The sequence below is a fragment of the Taudactylus pleione genome, unplaced genomic scaffold, assembly GCF_031769625.1.
Source record: "Taudactylus pleione unplaced genomic scaffold, aTauple2 ptg000242l, whole genome shotgun sequence".
Classification (NCBI taxonomy): domain Eukaryota; kingdom Metazoa; phylum Chordata; class Amphibia; order Anura; family Myobatrachidae; genus Taudactylus; species Taudactylus pleione.
Window position 1 is genome coordinate 6,869,755 of NW_028284644.1, and position 13,124 is coordinate 6,882,878.

Sequence of the window (13,124 nt, forward strand, 5' to 3'; positions counted from 1 at the left end):
ATGTTACAAGGAAACATACTGTACATAACTTATTAGCTTGATTCCTGGAAAACACAACCTACCTATATTTCTGGCAGCACAGAGTAAGCTCTCCTTCTTATAGTGTTCATCAACTGCCTAGAGCCAGTAATTATCATTGTACCTGTAAGGAATCAGTATGATTAACCGCCGGCCACATTCAATTCCTGACAGCGACATCCCGACATGGATGAAGATCCCGATCGTCCTTTAAGGTAAGTATCGCTAATCTATTTTCCCCTCTAACCCTAACCCTCCCTTAGGTGTGCCTAACCCTAACCCCTCCCCAGTGCCTAACCCTAATCCCCCCTCTAAGTGCCTAAACCTAACCCCCCTTCCCCTAGCCTAACCCTAACCCTCCCGGGGGGGCTGCCTAACCCTAAGTCCCCGCGGGAGCCCCTAACCTAACCCTCCCCCCACCCCCGTGGCTGTCCACGACCGGCTTACCTTCGATCGGGAAGCCGGGCGCCGGGCTCCCGGCGTAGGGATTAGACAGTCGGGAAGCCGGCGGTCGAAATTCCAACCTGTAAATATCGGGGTTCCGAGTGCTGGCATCCCGACCGCCGCCACCAAGTGCACAGAGTCGGGAACTAGCATGGTACAAATTCAACCAACTGCCCATAGAAAGGAAGAAACATGGTACTCTTTCCACCAAGTGCCCAGAGTCAGAATCTATAATAGTAACCATTCCATCAACTGATCAGTGCCTGGAACTATCATGGTACACATTCTACCAATTGCCCAGAGCCAGGAACAAGCATTCCACCAAGTGCCCAGAGCCGGGAAATAGTGTTGTACCACTAAGCAACAATAGCCTGGACCAAGGAAAAAACACAATGCTATTATCCAAGAACACATATCGGCACCAACAGCTCTTATTACTATTCTGTTATATATATTAAGTCTACACCACGTCTCTTAAAGTCTAAATCTCGTTTGGACAGGATCATTCAGTTTCATGTCATGTCATGGTATTTAATGTCATATTGTTTTTTATTTATTACTATTTTGTTAAACGGTAACCAATTAAATAGATTGTGCCTTGCTTTCTGTTCTATGCCTGTCCTTTGCTCATAGTTATCCAATTTCCATATTTTCAACTTAATCTTTATTAATTTTTACATATTTGTGTCAGGAAGTCTCTAACTTTCTGCATGACATTTTTCTCTGGGTAAACCCCACATCACAAACAGTCCCGCTTCCTCAATTTGTGTTTCAAAGAAGTCACAAAGACACACACATTTGCACTTAATTCAAATCAATTCAATGACTAACGTTTTACATTATGATAATTTTAGCCAACAATATAGATGCTACATAGATGCTAAACAGATACAGGAGATCGATGAACACTCATTTATTAAAACTATGTACTATTTTTGGTAGGTTAGGTAGGTCATTCTATCAGGATTTTACTTTTTTTTTTCTTCTAAAAATTTATTTTTTGAGCTACATGTCACTGCCTAACTCAAGAGCATGCATACCCAATGCCTGCCTAATGAATCAAATGTATTGTCACTTTTTATATAGTTCAGATTTAGTATTTGCACCAAATGATGCACACTCCATTGAAACATTGCAGAACACTACACTGCATTAATTCCTTCCACAATCTGTACAAGTGCAGGACTTTATTCAGTTTGGAAGATGTGGAATGAAACATCTGTAGGCAGAAATTTGTGCATGGCTTTCAGAAAATGCTGTTTAATTCAAAAGTATCTTCCTTTCTGAGGTGTAAGATATTGCCTTTTTCTTTATAGGGCTATCAGATTTCCCTAAAAGGGTAGGCAAGGTGCAGAGTGTATGCGTCGTGCTAAGTAACCATTGTACTAGTTATAACAGACTGTTTCCAGAGGCTCTGAAAGACAGGACAGTCCTTCTGACTCACTGGCCCTATTTAGCACTGTGCGGTGAGTGTGATCCTCAGTGTGTTTAACTGGGTGGGTGTGCCTGAAAATGTGACAGTGCATGCTTTTATCTATCCGTATAATGTAGATCTTCTTAAAGATACGTACAAAGCAAATTACAGGTGCACCTGTATGAACATACATTAAGGTACAGCTATGTATATATGGATTCATTTACTGTGTGTTATTCCTATACAAAATATATTTGAGATACTCAGAGAAAACATTGATATAAATCCAAAAGGTAAAAAGCAATTTTCATATAAGAAATTCCAAGAATAATATATATATGCAAATGTAATTTCTATAAATGGCATCAGAAGGGCCTCAATCACACAGCTCTATAGAGGGCGTCCTTACGCCACACAGTACGATCGCGGAATTTGCATACCCGGCCCCTTTTGGCAGCGAGCGATCGCGCTTTAGCGACCGGGTCTGAATCAGGCCCAGTATTCTAAAAGCTCTCATACATCAGCAATTGATTGTGGCAATTCTGCAATTTGTAATCGATTGTGTATAAAAATCTGCAATGTATGGGCTTCACAGATCGCACATTAAGACCAGAAAGTGATTGGACTTGTTAAATCAGATTGTCCAACATGTTGGATTTCACAGATGGATTGGGGCTGTAAATTGATAGTGTATGGACATGATCAGCAGATTTGCAGACCATTGCTAGTAAAATGATGGGCCTTTCAAGATTGGCAGATCTGTGTTTGCTGCAATCGATCTGTAAATCACTGAAATAGATCCGTAATGTATGGGCGCAGATTGCTAGATTTGGAAATCCTAAAATCGGGCAATAAATCTTCAATTTGTTCAATTGTGGTTTTCAGATTGCTGATGTATGGGGGCCTTAACTTGTGAATTTGTTTTGCTGTGATACTAGTGCTGCTTTTATGAAGTGTGCTCACAAACACTTGTATGAAAGAGCAATAATGATGACTGGTACTTTCTGTGTGGTTTCCCCTTTAAGTTGCTTTGACAACATGTTAATGGCGGGTCGTTAAGAGTGTGTGTGTGTGTGTGTGTGTGTGTGTGTGTGTGTGTGTGTGTGTGTGTGTGTGTGTGTGTGTGTGTGTGTGTGTGTGTGTGTGTGTGTGTGTGTGTGTGTGTGTGTGTGTAAGGTGGGGGGGGGGGGACGCTACACAGAATAATTCCAGTACTGTTGCAATTATTGGCTCACTCATTGCACAATACTACTGTTCTTCAAATGTTTCCCACATCTCCATAAACAAATATCTGAATAGGCTAAATTTTGTGCTAAGCAACATACCCACAGTATCAAGAGACACCTGCTTTATAAACATTGACACATATAACCAAGTTTTATCACATCCTACATATCATGAGAAAGGATAGGCCCAAGAGATGAAACCAGACAATTTGTGTGATGTAATCAAAACTCCTATGCAATGGCAAACAAACACACCACCGGCGGCAGATAGTACACTCAATGGTTTATGGCCGATGTTAAATATTTTAACCATCTATGGAGAGCCAATGGTTCTTAGCCATCGATGAACGAGTGTGAGCCGATAGTTTTGTTTGTTTTTTTCCGGACGGGACAGAGCTCAGCCCCGTCCACCGATCCCACTAAGCCCCGCCCCTGATTTTTTTATTGTCCCGTCATTCTCCCCCGCAGCGGTGGCCGTTGAGGGGTGCAAACCATCGATGGTTCACCGTAGATGGTTGTGTGCAATCAATGGTAACCACTGATGAACCCATTGATGGTAACCATCGATGGACACCCCACCGATGGCCATCCCTAACTCATACTATCTGGCAGTGGTGTGTTTGTTTTAGCAGCCAATGAGAGTCATTCAGACTCTCATTGGCTGCTGCACCCAGGGCCGGAGCTCACTCATGAGCTCCGCCTGGGTGAAGGGTGGCATGTAATTACATCTCTCCCATAGTGCAGAGCGGGATGACGGAAGAGCAGACAACGGCGGGCGCAGGAGCAGGGATTCCAGTAAGTATAATTTTGTCTGTGTGTTTTATGTGTAAAAGGCACTACTACTGGGGGCACTGATTACGGGGCACTGTATATTAGGCACTGCATAAGGGGCACTATATACTGGGCACTGTATAACGGGCACTACAACAGTGGACATTGCATAAGTGGCACTACTACAGTGGGCATTGCAAGAAGGGCACTACTACTAGGGGTATTGCATAATGGGCATTACAACAGGGGGCACTACTACTGGGGGCATTAAGGTGCATATGGAATGCAAAGGAATGCTCCCAGAGTGACGAAAAACGGTGGTGTTTCATGTTGACAAGCCCCCAATTTTCGGTGGCCACACCCCATGTGGCATGGCCCACTTTGTCGGAGCGTGCACATGGGGGAGAAGCTCCATTTTTCATCTTGCCCTGGGCTCCAAATACCCTAGTAACGCCATAGCTCCTATGTCCACTACCAGGTAACATGATACTGTATGTCAACATTACTTCCAACATACGAAGCTCTAGGACCAAACCTTGTAAGACAAACAAGCTATATTACTGTCCTAGACACATGAGAAGCAAGATAGGGTAATTACATTTGAAGAATATAATGTATACAGATGATGGGATGTAATATTAAGAGAATAGGGTTTGTGATATGATTACAGTGTTTTATCATAACATCGGTGCTGGCACAATTATTAAATAAAATTATATTATATATTAAACTTCAGCCACTGATATAGCAATGCAGGTACTATCCAAACAGACAGCTCCTTAACAAATATTGGATAGTAAACACTGATATATAGATATATATATATATATATATATATATATATATAGATAGATAGAAAGATATATATATATATATATATATATATATATATATATATACTGTCCTCCCAGAAGTACGTTTGATTCAGTGGTCAGAAACATACAGGCACATCTGTGAGGTACCAGCACCAACTGTGACCCTAATAACCTCCTCCTAGCCCCGGATGTGTCCTTATGACAGGTGTCACCGGAGCTCCTCCCCCTGAAGCACTCCCCGTTACTCCCCCGGTGACTCCCGTGCACGGTGCCCGCAATATGGTTTATGTTTCCATTGGGTGCACCCCGGCTGCAATCACTCTCCAGCTTGACCAGTGGGCGCATATGCCATGTCCCCTGAAGGTCACTGACAGCAGCTGAGTTTACCTGGCAGCGACTCTTCTTCCTGACACCTCTGGAAGCCGGTAACTGCGCCCAGCGGCTGTAGCTGGTGTAAGCCCCAGGGCCCCGTCCTCCTGTGCAGTGTGCACCCAACCCCTCACGGCCGGTTCTCCGCCCACTGTCACCGGCTCCTGGCACAACTCCGTAAACTTCAATCAGCAGAGGGAGCCCTCGAGATGCCGAGCAGACTGTGAGATGGAGTTCCCCACCGCGGGGGATTTTGGGGGATGAAGATGTCCGAACGTCTGCGCCGGCCATATTTGTCAAGGGCATCTTGCGTACTTACTACGGATTTCATGTCTGACTTTTATTGATATCATTAGTTAAATAAGATGTTCACGGGGCACTTAAATATTCAAATATAGTCATATACGTTGTCCACTTGACAACGTGAGTGTGACTGTATGAGCTTATATCTGAGAGTGTCAAAGTGTGATCCACTACACAATGTGATCCCCTAGAGGTGAACTGGAGTTACAGCAATTGTTTTTGTGTTTACAAATATGATCTGATATAAAAAAAATACCATTGGCTCGCAAAACCAATACGAATAAGAAATTGCAGAAATGTGCAAACCAGCCCTTTAATGTCCATGTAAACCAACTATGGGGCATATTCAATTGGGAGCTAAAAGTCCCGGACTTTTCGCATGCCGGACTTTTCGCCGACATCGCTGGTTTTCCATACGAAAAAGTATCGCGCTTATCCCTGTATTCAGTTCGGCAAAAACGGGCCCCCGGTGAAAGGCAAACAGGTGAAAAGTCCTGTCAGATTTGGGGAAATCAACCTGACACCCCCCAAAAGATGCACTGACATTGGGGACCACTATAGATACTCCCAAATAGGCCTGCTATTTGGGGTACTTAAATGCTCTCAATAGCTGCTAATTTGCGTCTTTGCAGAAGTGGTGAAGAATAGCATTTAGCAGGGTTTTTTTGCAGAAGATAAGTAGTCCCAGCAAATTTGGGGTACATGAAAATGGGTACAAGCATATTTAGAGTTGCTAATGTGAAGTTTTAGAAAACGTAAAAAATCCACCTGCTGCAACAACCTGCAAACTTAAAAACACCTGGGGCATACTTTAGGACCCCCCTGGAGTCTATTTCACTAGTTTTAAAATTTGTCCCACAACTTTGCACTTTTTCGCCCCCAAAATTAAAGTACTTTTTGGGGGTGATCTATAGTCTTTTTTAAACTTTTTTTTGATGCAGTTTATCTTAGGGGGACTGTCCCAAGTGTTCAGGGTTTTTTTCCGAAGTTTGCACCCCAAAACCCCAATTCTGCACTTTTTTTCAACACCTATTCATAGGCGAAACTTTTTCGCCAGTCCATTGCATTGAGTTTCCGCACCGGCGAAAAGTCTCCGGAATTGAATACGGAGGAAACTTTTCGCATGGCGAAATTACGTCACCCGCAAAACTGTATCGCGGAAAACGGCTTTTCGCACCTAATTGAATACGGTCCTATACTGGCTATGCATATGCAGTCACTGGTTTGTGGGCAATGCTGGCTTTTTATTCTGGTCAGAGAAACACTCTAGAGCCATACACTTAAATTAATCCATTTGAATATCCAATAAAACTTTTATTTGTGAAAATTACTTTTCAATGAGGTCTTTGTGGATTTCTAGCATTTATATCCCACTTGTGGTCACATCAGAGGTTCCCAAACGTGGTTCTCAAACGTGGTCCTCAAGTCTCCCCAACAGTTCAGGATTTAGAGATATCCATAGTTGAGCACAGGTGACTTAGGGGGTCATTCAGACCCACTCGCGAGCGGCTGTCCGCACGCAAGTGGGTCGATGGTCCCCACTGCGCATGTGCACAACGGAGGGAGCTCCGTCGTGCGCATGCGCGAGACCCGACGAGCGAAGGACTTTCCTTCGCTCGGAGTGTCTCATCAAAGGGGGCGTGCTGTCGATGGTGAAAAACCCAACCGCAGGCTTTTACTCGCAGTTCCGATGGTCGCGATGGTCAAGACCATCGCGACCATCATTTTGCACGCTCGTATATGCTGTGGGTGGTGACCCACAGCTATACGAGCGTCCAGGAAGACGCTCCATATTAATGGAGGTGGGCCCTGATTCAGAGCGAGCGCTCTGGTCAGAGCGTCCGGCTCTGAATCAGGGCCTTAATTAGTACTGTACCTCAGTCAATTTGATTTAACCACCATCGATATCTGTAAAACCTATACTGTTGGTGAGTCTTGAGGACCACATTTGGGGACCTATGGGTCACATCATGAGATGCACTGAAGTTTTGCCTAGGTATGGTCCTAGACCTAGACAGTGTCTTCTGCATCTGTAGTGAAACTGCAAGTAATTTTTTTTACTTTATTTGGTTCATTATATTCAGGAATAATAATAATAATCAGGGGCTGGCTGGCAACTTTTAGCCTGGGGGGCAAATACATGCAGGTGGCCTTGACAGAGGAGTAGCGTGTAGCCAGGGTGCCCGGAGCACGTGCGTGCTATGGCGCCCCCCCCCCCCCCAAGTGTTTCAGGGAGGAGGCGGGTCCATATGGAATTAATGTAAAGTAAAAATAAAGATTAGGGGCAGCCCCCTGTAGTAGTGCCCCCTGTACCCCAGGAGAGGACCCCCTTATGCAGGCCTCCAGTAGTGCCCCCAGTAGTGGTCCTCCTATGCAGTGCCCCTTATACAGTGCCCCCAGTAGTCCCCCCTGTGCAGTGCCCCTTGTGCTCCCAGTAGTAAGCCCGTTATATAGTGCCCCCAGAAGTGGTCCCCCCTGTGCAGTGCCCCTTGTGCCCCCAGTAGTAAGCCCTTATATAGTGCCCCCAGTAGTAGTCCCCCCCTTGTAGTGCTCCCAGTAGTAGTCTTCCCCTTGTAGTGCCCCCAGTAGTAGTCCGCCCCTTGTAGTGCCCCCAGTAGTAGCCCCCCTTGTAGTGCCACCAGTAGTAGTCCCCCCTTGTAGTGCCCCCGTAGTAATCCCCCCTTGTAGTTCCCCCAGTAGTAGCCCCCCCTTGTTGTGCCCCCAGTAGTGTTCCCCCTTTTAGTGCCCCCAGTAGTGGTCTCCCCCTTGTAGTGCCCCCAGTAGTTCTCTCCCCCTTGTAGTGCCCCCAGTAGTAGTCACCTCCCTTGTAGTGCCCCCAGTAGTAGTCCCCCCCTTGTAGTGCCCCTAGTAGTTCCCCTCTTGTAGTGCCCCCAGTAGTAATCCCCCTTGTAGTGCCCAGTAGTGGTCTCCCCCTTGTAGTGCCCCCAGTAGTGCTCTCCCCCTTGTAGTGTCCCCAGTAGTGCTCTCCCCCTTTTAGTGTCCCCAGTAGTGCTCTCCCCCTTTTAGTGCCCCCAGTAGTGCTCTCCCCCTTGTAGTGCCACACGTAATAATAATAAAAAAAAAACCACTTACCTGAATCCCCGCTGCCGCCATCTGCTCGTCCGTTCGTCCTCCCGGGCCACTCTGCATTATGGAGAGACGTCATGACGTCTCTCCCATTACCCACTGCAGGAGCCGGAAGATGGAGCGGCTCCTGCAGCGGGCGCAGCAGCAGTCAGTGAGAGTCTGACAGCCGACGGCTGTGTGTTAGTCACTGTGTAGCGCTGACCGAACTCCGTCCGGTCAGCGCTACATGCACGCTGCAGCCTGTGTCACAGAGACAGACTGCCCGCAACCAGCGGCCCGGGGGCAGAGTGCCATGTGGGCCAGGGGCGGATTGGGATGGAAAACCAGCCTGGGAAATTTCTGGTAGCAGCCCTAATGAGGGCGGGTCTGTTGAGGGGGTGAATCTGTTGAGTGGGTGGGGCCTGTGGAAGAGGGCAGTATACTCCCTCCTCTTAGGGCCTGGAGGGGCTTTTGCAAGCCACTGAGGGGAGCAGGGTCGGCAACATAAATTTTGGTGAACGATGCACTTTTTGGGGGGCCCCAATCCCTCTGCATTAGGTACAGGGAGGGATGGACAGACCTGATTACCGATGGGAAGCTGCACATTTTTCGTGCGCCTCCCTCCGCCTTCCCTTTCCCCTCCCTCTCCAAAGCCAGAGCTAAGGTGGACGGGTGGGATTTTATACTCGAGTCTGCACCATTCAGGGTGCCTGGTGCCCTACATGCCCATGTAACATGCTTAATGGTCAGACCAGCCCTGGGTACAGGCCAGTCAGTTTGAAAGTGTTTTCTTACCTATATGGTGGAACCTCTGAAGAATTTGAGCCTCACTGCACAGCGTCTTCAGCCGGTATTCACTATTCATGTAGGAGATCACACTGTCTGGAAGATGCCTGTTTACGTAGAAATGTAACCAATGTCACCATCATAAGCAGATAACAGAAATTTTTGTGCAGGGCAAAATGTGAATTTCCCTGATTAAACAATTTCTAACTCTCCCCATGTCCCCCGTGTTACTCCAGAACCCCCTACGTCTCCATCCCCAGGCCCCCCTGTGCTTCTCCAGGCCCACCGTGGCTCTCCAGCCTACCTGTGTCTCTTCATCTCCAGGACCTCCTGCCGCTCTCCCGGCTCCCTTATGTCTCTCTCCAGGACCCCGTTATGTTTATCTCTATACCCAGGGTCCCCTGCGTCTCTACATCCCCAGGCCCAGTGTGTCTCAGTCCCATTCCCCCATCCCCAGTGTGGCAGTCCATCCCCAGTGTGGCAGTCTCAGCCACATTACCCATCCCCAGTGTGGCAGTCTAAGCCACACTTCCCAGTTCCAGTGTGTGGCATCCCCCTCCCCAGCCCTGTGTCGTCGGAACCAACACCCCCCCACCCCCGCAAGCCCTGTGTCAACAGCTCCAACACCAGGTCCAACCTCCCCCCAGCCCTGTGTCGTCAAGTCTAACCACCCCGCTCCCCTCCTTCCCACCCTCCGCCTGCTGCCGGCAACACCACTGACCTGCTGCTGCTGCACCTCCTCCTCCGGCTACCCGCGGCGCTGAATGTCTGTAGACGGCGTCACCGTGCAGCTGCCTACAGTTGCAGCATGCACGGAGAAGAGGGGCTGGGCAGCGGAGGGGCTGGAGGCGGAGCCATCAGTAGTGACTGACAGGCTCCGCAAAGGTTTGTGGGAGGAGCTGCTGCGGCTGGGCAGCAGCTCCCCCATTAGCCATTTTTCTTTGTAAGTTACTGCGCATGCGCAGAAAATGTACAGCTGTCTGATTGGAGCTAACCTCCGATCGCGGCAGCAGTTGAGGGTGGGCATGATTCGGCCGCCGGCGGCGGCCACTGTATGGACCGGCCCAGCGGTAACCAGCCCAGTGTCCCGGCGGCCCAATCCGCCCCGGCCCTGCCCGCCACTGATAATCCACTGTATGGACCGGCTCAGCGGTAACCAGCCCAGTGTCCCGGCGGCCCAATCCGCCCCGGCCCTGCCCGCCACTGATAATAATGTTTATTTATATAGCGCTTTTCTCCCAAAGAACTCTACGCTTTTTCATTAGCAGGAAGGAAAACAATATTAAAGAGGAGACAGCCATCTTGGGCACACTACAATGCTTACAGTTGATTTATATGAAAATCCAAAGTATAGGCTAGCCAGAGAACATCAGTTCTGCAGATTGTGCATTCTACTCATGAAAGTACCAGGAAAGGCTGTAATACATAGTTTACAATTGTGTTAACATTCTGTACCCCTCCCTCTCACATTCCATTAGGCCAGTACTTCTTGTATGGTACTCAGAGGTACACAGTACCACCACCTTTTTTGTTATAATTTTAAAATCTTATAACTAGCTATGAAAAAAATAAATAAATGAAATAATTTCTGAAATTAATAAAATAAGCATCTGAAGACTATTCCAGAACACAGAAGCTACTTTAAATCTTGCATCAAATTGTTACTTTAAGTTTAGCTTAGTACAGACACCTATTTACTGAGTACCAGAGCTGTAACTAGACTTTTTGGTGCCCTGTGTCAGAAAGAGCATTGGTGCCCCCCTCTTTTTTCAAAGGGACATAATGCACCCCAAAAAGGGTAATGGCCACATGGGGAAGGGCCAGGGAAGAGATATGGGAGGCCAGGAGATGCTGGGGATGACATAAGAGGAAGCTACAAGTGAGAATGATAATAAACAGAAATTTGATAGGCCCAAACAGAGCCCCCTGACCTGTGGTGCCCTGTGCGATGGCACCAGCCGCACTACCCTAGCTACGGCCCTGCTGAGTACTGTTACTGTTTTTTTAGTAGAAAAAAGCACTATGTTAGACGGAGAATAATGGGGCTTGATGTTGCACTGCAAAACTCCTATTCCTCTGCAGAAACTTGAGAATTCTTTTGAACTAAATTGTAGAGCATTTTCTGAAAAGATAAATCCTACTATTCCATATCTGGCAGATTGTGATTTGGGTCAGGAATGGCTCACTGGTTTGACGTTTTTTTCAAACCTTGACATTATTTACCATATTCATAATTCTGCATGACTTACCCGGCAAATGGAACAAGTCTATTGCTTGTCCCCTAAATGATGTGATTGCAAAGCGAGCTTGGATGATGCTTTCCAGCATTTAATTGCTCATTTTGATGGGACAGTGATTCCCCTTTAAAAATAATGCTATCCGATTCTGTGATCTCATCCGTGAAGTTCGAGTTATCCTGTAACTCTTGTGGAATCCAATTTTTTCTCTTTGGCCAGCCTTTCCACCTGGTTACCATGTGTTTAAGAACATCCTGCATTTCTTTTTATAGCTTGTTACTGTGTCCTTTGACACTGCTAGACTACTAATGTGTATATTATGATCTGTGTGGTAGATATATTCTAGACCACAGGTTCTCAAACTCGGTCCTCAGGTCCCCAAACAGTGCATGCTTTCCAGTTCTCCTCTCAGAACCACAGGTGAGATAATTATTTCCACCTGTGGATCTTTTAAAATGTGTCAGTGAGTAATGACTACACCTGTGCACCTGCTGGGTGACCTGCAAAACATGAACTGTGTGGGGTCCTGAGGACCGAGTTTGAGAACCACTGTTCTAGACCACAGGTTCTCAAACTCAGGGCCTGATTCAGAGCCGGACGCTCTGACAGAGCGCTCGCTCTGAATTAGGGCCGGCCTTCTGTTTTTTTAGAGCAGCCTCCTGGCCGCTCGCATAGCTGTGGATCACCACCCACAGCTATAGCGAGCGGCCAGGAAGATGGTCGTGATGGCCAAGACCATCGCGGCCATCAGGCTTGCGATGAGACCCTTGTGGTAGGGTCTCGTTGCCGCAAGCCCTAGAGTGCTTTCGGTTCAAACAGAGCCGAAAGCACTCCCACTGACATCACTTGTGATGTCAGTGGGGCCGGCCCCAGATGGTAAGCGTTCCCATGGGAACGCTTCCGTCTGGGCAGCCATGCCCCTGGCCCGCCCACCAAAGGGGGCGTGCTGTCACTCAACATCGACAGCACGCCCCCTTTGGTACAAGACCCGAAGCGACGGCTGATACCTCTGTGCTGGTTACATACAAATCCTGTCTTGCGGTTTTGTACCTTCAGGATTCCATACATGATTTGTGTACTAATTGTTATAAATGTACTCACCAGTCCACATTACCAGCCTCTGTCCAGGAGCCACCTTGGGTGTCCTCCTTATCCCAGGTTATGACTCAATTAGTGGATCGTTTATCAACTCCCATGCTGCCTCCCACTATGGGTTACCCACAGCTATTACAACCTACTATGTCTGTACCCCCTATGCATTCTCCTTGGATGGATTCTGAACCATCATCTGAGGAGGCAGATGATGCACAAGGTTCTCTCTCCGAGTCAGACTCAGATGGGGAGCACAGTCAATCAACAGTGGATGTTCCTGCTTTAATGAGGGCAGTTAAATCAATCCTGAATATAGAGGATGATGAACCAGCCCCTAAACCTAAAACCCTGATGTTTAAACGTCAGAAGGTGGTTAGAACTGAATTCCTTCAATCCAAACAGCTGACTGAGCTCATGGGAGAGGCTTTGGGTACTCCTGGCAAATGGATCCAGGTCCCAAAAGGACTAGCGTCCTTTTACCCTCTTCCTACTAAGGAGTGTACTAAGTGGGAAGTCCCTCCCACTGTTGATTCGCAGGTAGCATGCTTAGTCAGAAACTCTATGCTGCCTTTACATCTACATT

The 13,124-nt window shown here is 47.3% G+C and overlaps 1 protein-coding gene across 2 annotated transcripts in view; it reads right to left on the reverse strand.

The window, feature by feature from the left end:
- TFEB (transcription factor EB) overlaps positions 1-5,362 on the reverse strand; it is a 75,304-nt gene extending 69,942 nt beyond the window's left edge. Inside the window, exon 1 of one of the 2 annotated variants that reach the window (XM_088479602.1) lies at positions 5,076-5,362. The gene's annotated coding sequence lies outside the window, so the exon portion shown is untranslated. The remainder of the gene's footprint in view (positions 1-5,075) is intronic. The other variant, XM_088479601.1, reaches the window with a different exon arrangement.
- Positions 5,363-13,124: the final 7,762 nt, after the last annotated feature.